We start from the raw sequence: 16941 nt of genomic DNA, 5'->3' as shown, positions 1-16941 counted from the left end.
CACCCCATCTGCAGGTATGTTAAAGGCCCCTCTCCAGGACCTCCCTGAAGTCCCTCTCTGACTCAGGAGGTTCTATGGGGCACCAGTGAACACTGGCATCCACATTTAAACTCTCAATCTCAGCAGCAATTCCACCCTGGACCAGGAAGAATGGGAGCCATGAGCGTCCAGGAAAGCACTGCTCATAGGCAGCGCCATCTGTGGACTCAACATTTCAGGCTGACCCAAGTGTCCTTCAGTGCACAGCTGAGGACCTGAGCCCCATTCCTGTCCTCTCCTCCCTCTCCAGGCTTCTTCTGCCCAGGACGGTGGCCCAGCAGCAGCTTGGCTTCCTGGGGCTCTGCTGCAGGAAGAAGCCCCTCTAATGCCAAGGTAAGTAAACCTTCTTAAAAAATAGATATGGTAATTTGTTGGTTTATTTTAAAATAAATTCACACATTGACATTCCACCATGTGGGTCACAGATAACAGGCTCATGTCCTGTATGAGCTACATCATGGGTCAATACCTCTCCACTGCCTCAAAGTGCACAGCCCACTTTAAATGTGTTCACTCCAGGCCACACTCATCAGTGGACTAATGAGCCCTTCAGATCACCTAAAAAGCAGCACCAGCCCCTGAACATCAGAGTAGAGCATTGGGGGCCCCATGTGTCAAGAGGAGCTTCACTTCACACTGCTGGTCCTCTGCTTGGGTGGCTAATGATCCCTAGTGGAGTATGAGTGGTGATGGGAAGACCAGCAAAGCCCAGGGGAGCTGGAGGACCCTGCTGCCCACAAAACCTGGGTGGGGAACTATGCTGCAGGCAAGTCCTCACCTCCAAGTCCCATACACTCTGCCACAACCATCTTCCTGGGGAGACTTTAACCTCTGCTGTGGGCTCAGCACCCATTAGGATGTTTACCCCTGTGGCCTGGCCCCCCATGTGGGGTGCTGACCAGGACTGAGTCTGCAGGATCCTGAGTTCCTGCTCTTCCATATAATGTGGCATCCAGTGGTGGGGTCCCCTGGGGCCTCACACCTGTCCCTTCCCTTTTTCCCTGAATATGGTTTTTGCAGGAGGGATCAGAATGCCCTACCCTGGTCTTGAACACCTGGAGAGCTGGGCAGGGCTCCTTCCTTCTACAGCTAGACCCAGGGCAGCACCTGCCACCCAGCCCTGGTGGTGCTCTGAGAGAGGAGGAGCTGAGGAGGCCTTGGGAGGCTCACTCTAGGCTTCCCCACCTGAGCTGTGACTCTTCACTTCATGTCACCCCAAATAAAAAATGTCACCACATGTGGACAGTCTTCTTCCCATGTCTGGCACCCACCGTGGTGTCTGTGTGGTGCCAGAAACACTGTGGCCAGCAGAGGAGAGAGGCCTCCTTCAGGGGCGGAGGGTCAGGGTGGGACATGACCTCCTGCATGGGAGGAGGAAAGGCAGGCTCTGTGTAGGAGGGAGGGTGACATCAGCCTGTGATAGGACAGTCCCCAGTGTCCCTGTCCAGCCTCCCTGGGGAAATGCATCCTGGGCTCTTCTGAAGGACTGAACAAAGGACTGTGGGTATTACAGGTAAATATAAATATAAGTGGACTCAGGTTTGGTTTTCCCTTTGTATTGCAAATTCCTGGGGAGTACATTATAGTAATTAGCACCCAATGGCCTGCAGGGGTCAGCACAAGCTGAGACCACTGGACTGGGAAATGCCTCCTGTTGGCCCAGATCTGCAGCTCCCTTCTCATGGCCACACTGCCCTGGAAGTCCTTTTCCTCTGGATCCTAAGTTCCCAGGGGCACTGAGGGGGGTGGGGGGGTTGGGGGCTGCTGTGTGGGATTGACATGTAAATGGGGGCACCTGCAGGCAGCCCCTGACCTTGGGCTTCAGAGGGAGGATTTCTAGGGGCAACAGGAAGACAGCAGGACACCTGGCCTGGGAGAGGAGGGGGGTTCCCTGTGCTAAGAGGAGGAAATGAGCACAGCATGGCCTGCCCCAGCCCAGGCTGTTGGTGCCTGGACACTGTGTCCCTCCCTAGGCACAGGGAGCAGGGGCAGCCCTGTGTCTGCTGTGAGCACTTGTGCAAGTCTCTCTTTGAAGCCTGGAGGCTGGAGCTTGCTTCCTGCTCCTCCCCCCAGGGCCACTGGCAGAGGCAGGGGATGCAGGTCAAGTCAGCAGTTTAGGAGGAACTGGCCTCATCTCCCAGAGTGTGGGGATCTGGTCACAGAAGTCACCTCCTTCAGGGTAACTTGGACTCCTCTTATCAACATTATTTTGGGCCTGCATTTCCCCTCCAGTGAACAGGTAGTTTTCTAAAGAATGTGACATATCCTGTCCACTTAGGCCAGGCAGGGCTGCAGCTAAATTGCTTCTTGGAAAAGAAAGCATGTGGGGGTCAGCACGGTGGGCCCATTTGATAGAATCATTCTCTTAACCTCGTGGTCCCACCATTCACATCTATCTGTCCCCTAACAGAGGGACCCTGGCCATGCTGGTCAGTGCAGGGGTAGGCACTGTGTCCTCATTATTCCTCCTCATCCAGAGCTCAGCCCTGAGCCACCTATCTTGGGCTCAAGGCATCTCTGATGATACACCCCGTAAACATCTGGTCCAACTCAGGTGAGGAAAGCTAATCCAGGGTCCTGCTCAGGGTGTGTTCCAGGGTGAGGCATGATGAGAAGGCTCCTGGAAAGAGCAATATGACCCCTTCCCTGCTCCTGCTGCCCTGCTCCTATCCATCACAGGGGTGGCTGTGCCCAGCCCCTCACCACTGTTTGAAATCCCTCTAGAACCCTAATATTGGTCTTTGTGTCCCTGGGCCTCAGAGAGAGGCAGACAATTCTGCACTTGCAGGCTATTGATAAATATCTGTAAGGAACCAGGGGAGGAGAGGCCCCTTCTTCCTTAAGTGTCATCTCCAGAGGAGCCCTCCCCTGAGTGGTGGGCATGAGCCAGATGCCCTGCTGAATTTCCATTAATTACCAAGAAACAAAGTAACCATCCCAGTCCTTCCCCACACTAAACTCAGTCCAGAGTCCCAACAGTGCTGTTCCCATGCAGAGGAAACTCCCACCCTCTCAGAACTACCTGGTGGGCTGAGGTCTGGGCCTGGTCTGAGTCCCTTCCTTGGAGTCATTAACACAGTGTGTTCATTGCAGCTGCAGCTGCAGCTCACAGGACTGGCTCTGAGGTCTGCAATGATCCTAGGCATGTGGGAGTGACACCTTGAGGTGTGAGGTTTTGCAGGTGTGAGCCTTGACTGCTGAATCTCTGACCACACAGAGCCCAGGTGAGTTCTGAGAAGCCAGGGAAGGAGCAGGGCAAGGTGTGGACAGTGTGTCCTCCCTGCATCTAACGACTTCCCACTGTGACTCTAAAGGCTCCTCTGTCAATAGAAGATATGATTCCAGTAGTGACCATGAAGAAACTTCAGGTAGATCCCAACAGTGAGACCCAAGGGAAGGGCGTTCCTGGGAGTCACTGAAGCATAACTGCTCAGCTGGAGACAGAGCAAGGGGTTGTGAAACCAGAAAGAAAAAAGAAATGTGACTTTTCACCTTCAGGAGCTAATGGTGCAATAAAAGAGCTGTGATGTCTATGGGCTTTGAGTGCTTGACTCCCAGCCATCTTGCTCTGCTGTCAAGGTGTCTTTCCCACCAGATCAGCTGTCTCCTGAATCTGCCTCTGACACTCCAAAGCCCTGGGGTTGCCTGGGTAATGCCTGTTGAGAATGGAGCACAAAATCTTTGGGTGGGGTGCTGACCCTCAGTGCAGGTGTCTCATAGACCTAGATCTCTCATGGCTTTCCGACTCTGGATGTGGAGGGGATGCTGTCTCAGGGAGCTCAGGTGCAGGATGGTAAGTAGCCCTCTTCTCTGCTGGACTTCAGGTCTTGCTCAGCAACCTCAGGATTGTCTTCTGGCTGTTTACTCCTGGTGCACTGATGCCCTCGTGGTCAGGTTACCTGAAGAATCCCCTAAGTGTGGTGAGGTTGTAGCAAACTCAGCCACGTGCAAGGTGAGCCCTGGAGCTGGTGTGGTCCACAGGTCTTGGAGAGTGTGCCAGAGCTGGAGCTTCTTAGCTGTGTTCACCTCAGACACATATTTCATAAGTTAGTCACTTTTTTAATGCTTATCTGTTTTGTTTTCTTTGTTTTAGAATTTTCTCAAAGTTCAATGGAAGAGATACATAATTTCCCATTTATAATCTTTTTTAAAGTTTCTCATATTTTGCTGCTATGTTAATATTTTCATATAAAATCATAGTGGTTTTATATCATTATTTTATCAAATATTTTGTGTGGTAATTGAGCACTGGCTGGCAGGAATTCAGACACTCCTGTGTGTGTGTATGTATGTGTGTGTGTGTGTGTGTGTGTGTGTGTGTGTGTGTGTGTGGTTACCCTGTGCTTTTATTTGCATGCTGGTGACATATTGCACTAACTTCAACATCAAATTTTTAGCATTTTTAGCATAATCCTAAGTTTAAAAAAGAAACGCAACTCTGAGCTCAGTATAAGGTTTTGACCTCTTACCGGGGTGGTGGTGATCAGGCTCCTGAATCCCCAACCGCCACCCCTGGCTACCAGCAGCCTCTGGTAAGAATGTGGAGGCCCTAGAAGTCAAGGGCTGGCCTCCTGGGCTTGTGCGGGCAGCCTCTCTCCAGCAAGGGAGGCTGAGAATCTGGCAGGACTCCGGTTCCCAGAGCCAGTGAGGAACCTGTAAGGCCTGGAGGTACGGGTAAGTGGTGACGCTGGACCCAGCTGGCCGCGGCCCCGGACTACAGGGGAGGTGATGGTCCCCCAGAAGTCACCGGGCAGACTTGTGGCCCCTGGAAACAGGCGAGGGGCGGAGCTTCAGCGTTGCCCTCCCCACCCAGCCCAGCCGCTCCCCACACAGTCACCTGGGCAGGGAGCAGGAGAGGAGCCCCGGCCTGCTGCATTCAGCCGGGCTGCTCTACAGGACAGCGCTGGGCAGCCTCAGCTCTCCGGTCACTCCAACGCCGGGGACGCGGCTTTCATGCAGGTGAGCTGCCACCTGATGCGGCGAACACGGGTTAAGGGGACCCAGGGCCCGAGCTGCGCTTCCCGGCAGATCTTCTCTCCCGGAGCCCGACCCACGTCGCCCTCTAGTGTCCTAGAGTGATATCGTCGTTCCAAGTTTCACTCCAGCTACTTTCTCTATTCACACCTGGGAGACAAGGTCAAAACCAGGCCAGTATAAGACTCAACAAACCAGACAGGTTATGTTCGCTGGCCATCCCAGCGAACTGGGAAGCTGAGGCAGGAGGATTGCGAGTTGTGGCAAGACTCAACAACTTAAGTTAGACCCTGTCTCAAAATAAAAAAGTAAAAATAGTTTGGGGATGTAGCTCAGTGGTAGTGTGTGCCCCCTCATTCTGCAGTGTCACAAAGGAAAATAAAAAGGACCTAAGAAAAATGAGAAGCAATTCAATTAAATTAGCCCAGAGTTAGTAAATTAAAGAAGAAAAATGCTTTATACTTTATCAAGTCAAAAATTCATTACATCACCCAAGAAAATTTGTAAATAACCATTAAACACATTGATATATTTAATATCATGGCTCTAAAAATGCAAAATTAAATCATTATATTATCCCATTCCACAAAAATAAACACAACTGAGTGCATGGGGTGACCTGCAACTACTGGCAGCATATAAAGTAGGTGGACTCTGACTTACTGCTGGCAGAAGGCAGCCACTTTGTAAGCAAATTTGCCATCCTGTTAGCATACAAAGTTAACATAAAATTTCTGAGTGTTGTAATGTTAGTGAATTGCCCAAAAGAAATACACAGAAATTCATAAATGAAAATACATAACAGGATTGTTCATCAAACAGCCTAAACATCTGATAGTAAGCCAACAGATAGAATTTCAAAATCATTCTGCTTACGTCAGAAGACTCATAGGACAGAGTGCAGGTGACATGTCTCCTGGAGATGAAATTCTGTAAAAGAGAAATCTAGTGACACAAATAAGACAAGGAGTCCTGGGGGCCAAGGTCGATGGAATATTGACTGAAAACTGTCATAAATTACAGTTGATAAAAAATTTTAAACTTTATTTTGAATTCATGAAAGATATGAATATATCAATATGAATATGTATATTAGATAATTATAAATACAATACATATGAAATATTTATTTATTTATTTCACCACTCACCAAACTGCTTAATTGGATACATATTATTTTGTGTAATTTCCACCTTTATTTTAAAACAATGATCACAGTATTCTAAGATGAAATTACAAACATTTTTACGAACTACTTTTCATAAAATTCTGCCCCTTTAAAGAGAATATTATTGGTTGAAAAAAGAGTTAAAATATGTTAAAAAAAATAGTTGAATACTCATGCCTCTGTCCTTAGTTACAGATGAAGTGATATTTCCCTAAGACACCGCTGCTTTTGGAGTCATGGGTTTCACATCGTGGATCTGGTCCTGCGGTAGGAAAGCCCTAGGTAACTGAGGTGGCAGAGGCCACGCAAGACTCGCCTGGTGCAGGGAGGGTCTCAGTCCCCTTTGAGGGAGGAAAGAAGAAAGAAGAATGAAATTGGTGGTCTCCGTGTGCAAACACCAGTAGTACAAATGTGTCAACTTCACAAAATATGATTAGTAGTGTTGTCACATTAAAAGACTGAATGAGGGTGAGGTGTCCAGAAATCTAGGAATGGGGAAAAGCGTAGGAGCAGTGTGCCAAGCCGGTCTGAGCCGTGGTGGGCGCCCTCCCCTGGACGGAGTCCTGGTGGGCGCCCTCACCTATGTGCTACCTGGAGAAGGGAAGGGGCAGCCAGGGCGCGTGCCGGTGTCGCTGTGCAGCTCAGCGCGGAGGTGGGTGGAGACACGACCCTCCAGAGCGAGGCAGACGTCAGGGGACGCCTGAGGATGTCATCAGTGAGTCTGCAGGCTCTGTCCACTGGACACGTGGGCTGACTCAGGGGAGGCAGTGAGCCCCCAGTCGGGTCACTAGGAACACAGGGTTCCCAGTTTACGGACCAGGAGGATGAAGTCGCTTCGCGAGTGGCGGTGACATTCTGGTACCTCTTGCTGACAGCCGCGCCACTCTGGCTGATTCTCCCCAGGCGCTGTGGGATGCGCCCGGCTGGTTCCCTCACGGTTCCTGCCCGCGGTGGCTCAGCTTTGCCGTGTGTTTCCTTCCCCTCAAGCGTGGATTTGCCCTGCTGCAGGGCAATTCGCCTACTGGTGCCTCCCAGAAATGTATCAGTGGAAAGGAGCTCAGAGCAAGGTCTGCGGGCCAGGGTTTCCTTGTCTCCCTACCAATCACAGCTGCCTGTGAGGAAGGTGGCTGTGCACCGCACAGTAGTCATTGGCCTCACCTCTGGCGGCAGCCCAGCCAGGAGCAAGACCTGTGCATCAGCGGGGCCTCCTGGGATCCAGAGAAGCAGCAGGGGGCGCTGGAGACCTGGTGCTTGAGGCTGAGGGTGGTTCCAGGGCTACCTAGGAAGGCACTCAGCTGCTGCTGGAACAGGGATATTCCAGTCACCAACACTGAGGCCACTGCTCAGAGTGCAGGGGAGTCTGGAGATGCCCCAGGGGATGCAGAGAGGGCAACTACTGAACCTCTTGGGTGCAGAGAAGGAACCTTCAGGCCTTGACCAGCGCGGCATAACTAGCTGGTAAGGGGCCAGGGGAGATTGGAAGAAAAAAGATTCAAGGACGCAGATCTTGAGGATTAACCTGGAGTCGGGTGGAGCGCTGCTCTCTGATGAAGAAGCAGGTCTGCAGAATTACACCAACAATCTTTATTATATATGTCTCATTAATAAGATTAAAGACTATGCCAACATTATTTTATTAATTCTTTTTTATATTTTTTGAATTAGTTTTACATGACAGTAGAATGCATTTTTTCATTTTGATATATAGATGGGATATAATTTCTCATTTTTCTGAGTACATGTTGCATAATCGTATGTCTCATGTTGCATAATCGTATGTGTCAAATATATACATAAGTAATAATGTCTGTTTCATTCTACTATCTTTCCTATCCCCACATCCCCTCCTTCCCTCCCATCACTTCCCTCTACCTAATCTAAGGCAACGCTATTCCTCCCTTAGTGCCCCCTCTCGCCTTATTGTGAATTAGCATCCGCATATTAGAGAAAAAATTTGGCCTTCAGTTTTGTGAGACTGGCTTATTTCACTTAGCATGATATTCTCCAACTCCTACAATTTGCCAGTAAATTCCATAATTTTACTCTTCTTTAATTTAAGGACCAGGACAATGGGTAATATTCCATTGAGTATATATACCCATTTTCTTTATCCATTCATCTACTGAGGAACACTAAAGTTGGTTCCATAGTCTAGCAATTGTGAATTGAGCTACTATAACATTGATGAGGCTGCATCACTATAGTATGCTAATTTTAAGTCCTTTGGGTATAAACCAAGAAGTGAGATAGCTGGGTCAAATGGTGGTTCCATTCACAGTTTTCTGAGGAATCTCCATACTGCTTTCCATAGTGGTTGCACCAATTTGCAGTCCCACCAGCAATGTATGAGTGTAACTTTTTCACCACATCCTCACCATCATTTATTGTTGCTATATTCTTGATAAATACTATTCTGACTGAAATGAGATGAAATCTTAGAGTAGTTTTGATTTGCATTTCTCTAATTGCTAGAGATGTTGAACACATTTTCATATATTTGTTGATCAATTATATTTCTTCTGTGAACTTTCTGTTCATTTAGTTAACTCATTAATTAATTGGGTTATTTGTTTTTTTGGTGTTAAGGTTTTTGAGTTCTCTAAATATCCTAGAGATTAATGCTTTATCGGAGGTGCATGTGGTAAAGATTTTCTCCCAATCAGTAGGCTCTCTCCTCACTTTGTTAATTATTTTCTTTGCTGAGAAGAAGCTTTTTAATTTGAATCCATTCCATTTATTAATTTTTGATTTTACTTTTTCCTCTTTGGGAGTCTTGTTAAGGAAGTCAGATCCTAGGCTGATGTGGTGAAGATTTGGGCCTATTTTTTCTTCTATTAGTCACAGGGTCTCTGTTCTAGTGCCTTAGTCTTTAATCCACTTTGAGTTCATTTTTGTGCAGGGTGAGAGACAGAGGTTAATTTCATTTTGCTACATATGGATTTCCAATTTTGCCAGCACTGTTTATTGAATAGACTGTCTTTTCTCTAGTGAATGTTTTTGGTACCTTTGTCAAATAAGACATATTTTATGTGAGTTTGTCTCTGAGTCTTCTATTCTGTACCATTAGTCTACAAATCTATTTTGGTGCCAAAATAATGTCATTTTTATTACTGTAGCTCTGTAGTATAGTTTAAGGTTTGGTGTTGTGATGCCTTCTTCTTCACTTTTCTTGCTAAAGATTGCTTTAGCTATTCTGGGTCTCTTATTTTTCCAAATAAATTTTGATTCCTTTTTCTATTTCTATGATGAATGTCATTGGGATTTTAATAGGAATTGCATTAAACCTGTATAACATTTTTTATATTTTTTATAATATTTATTCTGCCTATCCAGGAGCGTGGGAGATCTTTTCATATTTTAAGGTATTCTTCAATTTCTTTCATTAGTGTTCTGTAGTTTTCACTGTAGAGGTCTTTCACCTCTTTCATTAGAATGATTCCCAGGATTTTTATATTTCTTGAGTCTATTGCAAATGGAGTAGTGTTCTTAATTTCTCTTTTGGTGGATTCATTGCTGATGTATAGAAATGCATTTGATTTATGGGTGTTGATTTTATATCCTGATACTTTGCTGGATTTGTTTATTAATTCTAGAAGTTTTCTGGTAGAATTCTTTTGATATTCTAAATATAGAATCATGTCATCAGCAAATAGTGATAGTTTGAGTTCTTCTTTACATACTTGTATCCCTTTAATTTCTTTATTTTGTCTAATTTCTCTGGCTAGAGTTTGAAGGATGATATTAAATAGAAGTGGTAAAAGAGGACATCCTTGTCTTGTCCCAGTTTTTAGCAGGAATGCTTTCAAATTTTCTTCATTTAGAATGAGGCTGGGCTTATTATGTCCTTGGACTTAGCATATATAGCCTTTACAATGTTGACATATGTTCCTACTATCCCTAGTTTTTCTAGTGTTTTGAACATGAAGGTGTGCTATATTTAATCAAATGATTTTCTGCATCTATTGAGATGATTATGATTCTTTTTTTTAAGTCTATTAACATGATCTGATATGTTTATTGATTTTCATATGTTGAACCAACCCTGCATCCCTAGGATGAACCCCACTCAATCTTGGTGCACTATCTTTTAAATATGTTTTTGTATACAATTTTCCAGAATTTTATTGGGAATTTTTGCATCCATGTTCATCAGGGATATTGGTCTGAAGTTTTCTTTCCTTGATGTGTCTTTGACTGGTTTTGGTATCAGAGTGATATTAGCCCCATAGAATGAATTTGGAAGGTGGTTCCCTCCTTTTCTATTTTATGGAATACTTTGAGGAGTATTGGTGTTAATTCTTTTTTTAAAGTTCTTATAGAATTAGGCTGAGGATTCATCTGGTCCTGGGCTTTTCTTGGTTGGTAGGCTTTTGATGGCATTTTTATTTCATTACTTGAAATTGACCTATTTAAATTATGTATGACATCCTCATTCAGTTTGGTAGGTCATATGTCTCTGGAAATTTGCTAATGTCTTTGATATTTTTTTGTCTTACTAGAGTAAAAATTTTCAAAATAGTTTCCAATTATCTTCTATATTTCAGAAGTGTTTGTTGTGATATTCCTTCTTCATCTTATATTTTAGTAATTTGAGTTTTCTCTCTTTTTCTCATCATTAGTATGGCCAGGGAAGCATTATTCTTTGTAACCATAAAATTTACAGAGTTAGCAACAGTATGTAGCTGTTTCCTCAGTTAAATTCTACAGTTGCAATGTACAATGTTAGGAGCATTGTGCAGCTTTCAAGAAAGTCCATTGTTTAAAGTTACTAATTCATAGCAGATTCAGAAGCAGGGGAACTGGAGAAATATTGTGGTTATTTTAGCAAGGAATTTCCTTCATTCCCAAGAGCTGTGTGCCTGAGAATAAGGTCAAAGCTAATAAGATTCTCAAAACAGAGTCTCCCCATGGAAAACATTGTCATAGCAACCAGGCATCCTACATCTTTGGTTAGAAACTTTCAAGTCACCAAGCATGCCACAATCATGAAGTCATCAGAGACCCAATCTCAGACACTGGTCTCTCAGTCACTGTCACCACTCTTCACATCTACAGACACAGGAGACATGGCTTCCAGGCACTGACCAGCGGAGAGCAGCTGGTGAGATCTGAAACAATTTCTGGAGCATGTTGGGGAGTTAGCTATGGTGGAAGAGACCAGTCCCACCCATGCAGTGAGAGAGCAGCAGGACGGGGCAGTCCAGGCCCCCTGGACACCGTCTTCCAGGGTCCACAGTGTGCCTGGGCTTCCCTGGGACTGTCTTATTGCCATCCCACTGGCCTTACAGAGGAGCCCACCTTTCTCTCCACCATGCAGTTGGTCAGGGTCAGTGCACCCTTCAGCCCAGCCACCACTGATGCTACCTGTGCAGAGAGACCAGGAGCAGGAAGGTTCTGGGACCACAGGGAGCAACACAGCTCTGGGGCTGCATTAGAGGAGCTGCAGAGCTGGGGAGGGGTCTCTGCTGGAAATGTGGAGCCTTTGACTTTGTAGATTCCCAGCATGACTACACTCAGTGTCTTTCTGCATTCGCTCAACACTTCTTGCATTGTCCTCAGTGAGGTTTCATTAGTTTCCACAGGATGCAACATTCCACTTTTGTCAGTTTTTCTTCAAATATTTAATATTTTATGTGATTACCAATTGCAATGATATTCTTCACAGAGCTAGTAAAAAACAATACTAAAATTCAAATGCAAGCTCTCTCTCTCTCTCTCTCTCTCTCTCTCTCTCTCTCACACACACACACACACACACACACACACACACACACACACACACACACAACTCCAAATAGCCAAAGCAACCTTGAACAAAAATAAGAAAGTGGGAGGCATCACAATATCTGATTTCTAGGTGTCCCAGAGCCATGGTAACCAGAACAGCATGGTACCATCATAAAAACAGTCACAGACCAGTGGAACACAACTGAGTTCCAGAAATAAGCCCACATGGACATTCAAGTGGCTCCTAACAAAGGTGCCAAGGACACTGGAGAGAACACAGCCTTATTTTGACTTGCTTGTGGCTTCTTTCTAGGAAACAGGTTTTTTTCTTCATGTTGACCTTTTTTTTTCCCCAAAAACCAGTTGAAGCATTTAGAGAACTTTTGGGGTCATTTCTTGAGGCTAACTGTGGAGGAGGTGGAATCACCTCTTTTTGATTTATTCCAAAGTGTCCTTTGGTTTGAGCTAAAGGGCTGTGACATCATCAGATCTACTCTGCCAAGGAAACCAGGATCTAATGAAGACGTGACATAGAAATCACCTCCTTAGAGCCCACTGAGGGCTGCCTGCAGCAGACCAGGAGAGTGCAGGGCAGCTGGTCCCACTCCCCCATGGCTCTGGAGCACCATGACATCCTAGGAGCACAGCTTGGAGGGCTACAGAAACAGTGGCCTCTGTAGATTCTTCCACTTTAACTCTGTTACAAAGAGCAGATTACCATTACGAGCCCAGATAAATATTTAGTTAATTTGAGAGTTGATATTATTTTTAAGAAAAATCAAAAATAAAACCTGAAACCCTAAAAAAAAAAAAAAAAAGAAAGAAAAAGAAACAGTGGCCTCATCCTCCATCTAGAGCCCAGAGGTTGACACAACACCTGAGCTCACCTGCACATCTTTGGATCCAGAGAAGTGCCTTGTCTGCATGTATAGTTGAAGAGGTACCTGGGAGGGCTCCATGGCTTCTGTTGGAACCTGCATGTCCTTCAGTCACCAGGACTGAGGTCACTGCTCGGGTGCAGGTGAGTCTGGCCCATGCTCCAGGGGATGCAGAGGGGGAGGAGGGCTGAGCCAGCACAGGCTGGGGAAGGACCTGCAGACAGGCACGCAGGGGTGATGGGCCAGAGGCCAGGGGTAAACGGCTTGGTGGTCTGAGACAGAGGGGCTGACACAGGCTAAGGCTGTCCCTGTCTCTGAGGCCTGTCCTGACCTGCCAGTGCAAGAGGAGCACAGGAGGAGGGAGTCCAGGCCAATCAGCCCTCTGGAGCCCCAGAGCAGGGCTGCTTGGCTGAAGTCTCTCTCATCTTCCCCAGTGACCTGAAAGAAGAGGGGCTGGGCATACCAACTGATTTCCACTCTTGGTGATCTCTGCTCCATGCTGAGACTGAGTGTCTACACACAGGGTGCTGATGGGTTAGTTCAGAGGTTGGCCATGGGAAGGCCAAGGAGGAGCAGCTGCTGGACCCTTACACAACTGTGAGCAGCAGGTGATCCAGTCCAGAGAAGCACAGCAGGTGAAAGCCCATCAGCAGGCACCCACACCCCAGCCCTGAGGAGTTTGGGGATTTGCACAGAAGAAGCAGCCACATGGCAGACCCTGAGGTCATAGTGATTCTGGCTTTCTCCCCCCCCCCACCCCGCTCCCCTGCCATATATCATGTGAACCACCATCTCCTGCTTGCTCTCTGGAGATTCCCAGTCACCAAGCATGCCACAGCCACTGGCTCTCATCAGCTGTGTCCCTCTGAACTGGATAGTCGCCTATAATGGACACCTGGGTCCTTACAGGGCATAGGTCCCTCTTCCCACTGTTCCTCTCCTCGTGTGGGCCATGTCCTAGATTAGCAGGCAGGCAGCTAGGGTAGGGATGACCATGACCCTTGGAGTTCCCCAGCCAGAGAGTAAACAAGCAGGGAATGTCCTGATAATTTCTTAGATCACCACTGGTGGCTTCTTTCTGTTTAGGAGTCCTTCCTTTAGTGTGTCTTTCCTCACAGTTTTCCTATGAAGAATCATACCACTATTTAAAGAATGAGGTTACACTTAATATTCTTCTTGGAAATCTCAACTGAATCTCCAAGTATGCTTCTTGGCAGTGCTTTATTTCAGACCTTGTTCATCTAATTCAAACTTCAACATTCAAAATGAGTGACTCCTACACGCATCCAGTCACTGACCACAGACTCTGCATGGTGCACTGGGGACTCTAGAGACCCAAATCCTCCACCCAAAAACCTTGAATAAGACCATCTTTGTGGGCCTCTGACCTTGTTCAGAAGGGCCTTGTGCTAGGTTTATTGCTATTGCTGCCATCTTAATTTTTTTTCTTTTTTCTTTCCAATACTGATGGTTAAAGTGACATGTGCTAGGCCAGCCTCTGCTATTGAACTATGTCCTCAGCCCAACTATCTTAAAACTCTTAATATTTTAGTCCCTGAACATGTTTTTTTTTTTTTTAAGTGAATTCTGATGAGGGACTTGAGGGAGCTCATTGGCCTGATCACTCAGAGGCAGATGCAATCCAGCAGCTTCCCCTGGAGTGCTGCTGTGCACCTGCCCACGAGCACTCAGTTTTGTCCTGCAAGCTGTGGTTGGGCTGTGCAACTTCTCCCAGCCCCAGCCAGTTGACTTCCTGTGCAGCAGCTGCAGCAATGTTCAAAGTATCAGAAATGTGTGACAGAGGGCAGATGACATTGCTCCACCTCCTACATGAAATAGTGAAGTCGTGTTGCACTTTAGATTTTTGACTGGGAAGAGAAGTATTGGGAATGTAGTAACCTAAAATTAATGAGTAGATAGAAGAGTGGGGGCAGCACTTAGGTGACATTTAATTTCACTTATGGTATTGAGTTATAATGAGTTAACCTTCTTCCATAGGGAATTTGAATTTAAAAAAATGTCAGGATCTTCTTTTCACATTTGAGATTACTTTTATCTTTCCTGAAAGGTGCAGGTCCTGTGATCTCATAGTGAGTAACTAACTCAGGCCTGAATACAAAATGCCCCAAGGACCCCTTGAACATTAGTGTTGGGGAGGGGGAGGCTCCCTTCCTCTGTCCCCACCAGCTGGCTTTCAGGGAACCTAATTAGCACCTTTCATTCTTATCTGTGGATTGTAAAGGACTTTAAGTGGGATCTGACTTCTTTCCTTTGGAGCTTAAACACCCAGGGAAGGCTCTGTGCCCAGAGCTAGAGGCTCCTTGGAGGCCACAGGCTTCCTTCCTGCATTCTGCTTTTGTAAACACACTCCCCCTGGCAGATATTCTCTGTCCATAAAGCTTTGCTTAAACTCAGAGCTGTGTCTCTCCTGGATATTTGTGCCAGCTACCCTAACACCAATCAAAAGGGTCCTGAAGGAAGGAGGCAAATACTGAAATGCTGGGGCCTGGACTTTTACCCTTTCCCACTGCAGATGACTCCTGGAAGGAGAAAAGCAAATAGTGAGATTCTAGGTAACAATGGGGTCCAGAGATTAGCAGAGAACACCTAGTTGTGGGCTTTCCCCAGTGATAACAAGTTTTAAACTTTTTACAACTGCCTTCCTGAGTTAAAAGTTTAACCTGCATAACTAGGTCCCTGACTGTCCAAAGTGCACAACCTCAGTCTCCAATGAATTAATATTCACCCTCATTATAAACTGCAAAACCCAAACTCCTTCTGTAACCTGGGACAATTTGCTCTACCCAGAAAACGAATCCGCCCAGGTCTGATGGATTGACTTTGCTGCAGAATAAAGAGGTTTGCTTCCTGCTGCAGGCTGGCTCAGCAAAATAACCAGGGGGCTTCACTTAGCCAATCCCTAAAAAACAAATGCCAAATGTATTCTTTGATATAAGGAGGGCAACTAAGAACAGAGCAGGGAGGAAGAGCATGAGAAGAAGATCACCATTAAACTGGGCAAGAGGCGGGAGGGAAAGGGAGAGAGAAGGGAAATTGCATGGTAAAAGAAGGAGACCCTCATTGTTATACAAAATTACATATAAGAGGAAGTGAGGGGAAAGGGGGAAAAAACAAGAGAGAGAAATGAATTACAGTAGATGGGGTAGAGAGAGAAGATGGGAGGGGAGGGGGGAGGGGAGGGGAGGGGGGATAGTAGAGGATAGGAAGGGCAGCAGAATACAACATACACTAGTATGGCAGTATGTGAAAAAGTGGATGTGTAACCGATGTGATTCTGCAATCTGTATACGGGGTAAAAATGGGAGTTGATAATCCACTTGAATCAAATGTATGAAATATGATATATCAAGAGCTTTGTAATGTTTTGAACAACTAATAATAATAATAAAAAATAATAAAATAACCAGGGGGCGAGTGACAAGGAACTTGTGAAAGTTGATACGGAGCCACTTTATTGCAGGACAACAGAGGTATATAGGTATATATACTTAACTAATTACACACAGCTTATCTTAATTAACATAAACTAGATACAGCAGTCAACCAATAAGGAATCCTCATCATCTTAATGATTACACACAGGTTAACTTAATTGACATAATCTAGACACAGCAGTCAGTCATTAAGGAATCTCTATCATCTTAATGGTTCACTGGCATTACTTCTCAAACCACTCCTCTTGGCAAAGTGCTAGGTGCCATCTTGACTTGTCTGTGGCTCTCAACAGTTTCCCTTCTCCAGCCTCCATCATTTGTGGGCTATGTGCTTACAGTAATACCTCATTGCATCAATTGCATAGAAAAGCAATGTTATTTTACATATATTGCCTTAAATAAATAACAACCAATTTCACCTGTGACTTTCTCTCACTTTTTAAATCATCTTATTTTTTGCAGAGAATGGAACACAGGGAGTTGCATTTGCTATAAAAACACTCTACCACTGAAGTATGCCTGAGTTATTTTACCTGTTTCTTTAACGTTTTTGTGTGGCTTTCAGAAAATTTAAGAATACATGACAAAAATTTCTTTTCGATTAAACAGGGCCTTGCTTTCCATAGCTCAGGCCATCTACTGAAAGGAATACAGGTGAAGAAGGTCATGCAATTTGAAACCTTAATAAAATTCTCATGTT

This window comes from Ictidomys tridecemlineatus, chromosome 1 (assembly GCF_052094955.1).
Source record: "Ictidomys tridecemlineatus isolate mIctTri1 chromosome 1, mIctTri1.hap1, whole genome shotgun sequence".
In the NCBI taxonomy this organism is placed as follows: domain Eukaryota; kingdom Metazoa; phylum Chordata; class Mammalia; order Rodentia; family Sciuridae; genus Ictidomys; species Ictidomys tridecemlineatus.
The sequence above is the reverse complement of the archived record's forward strand: the minus strand, read 5'-3'. Positions refer to the sequence as shown.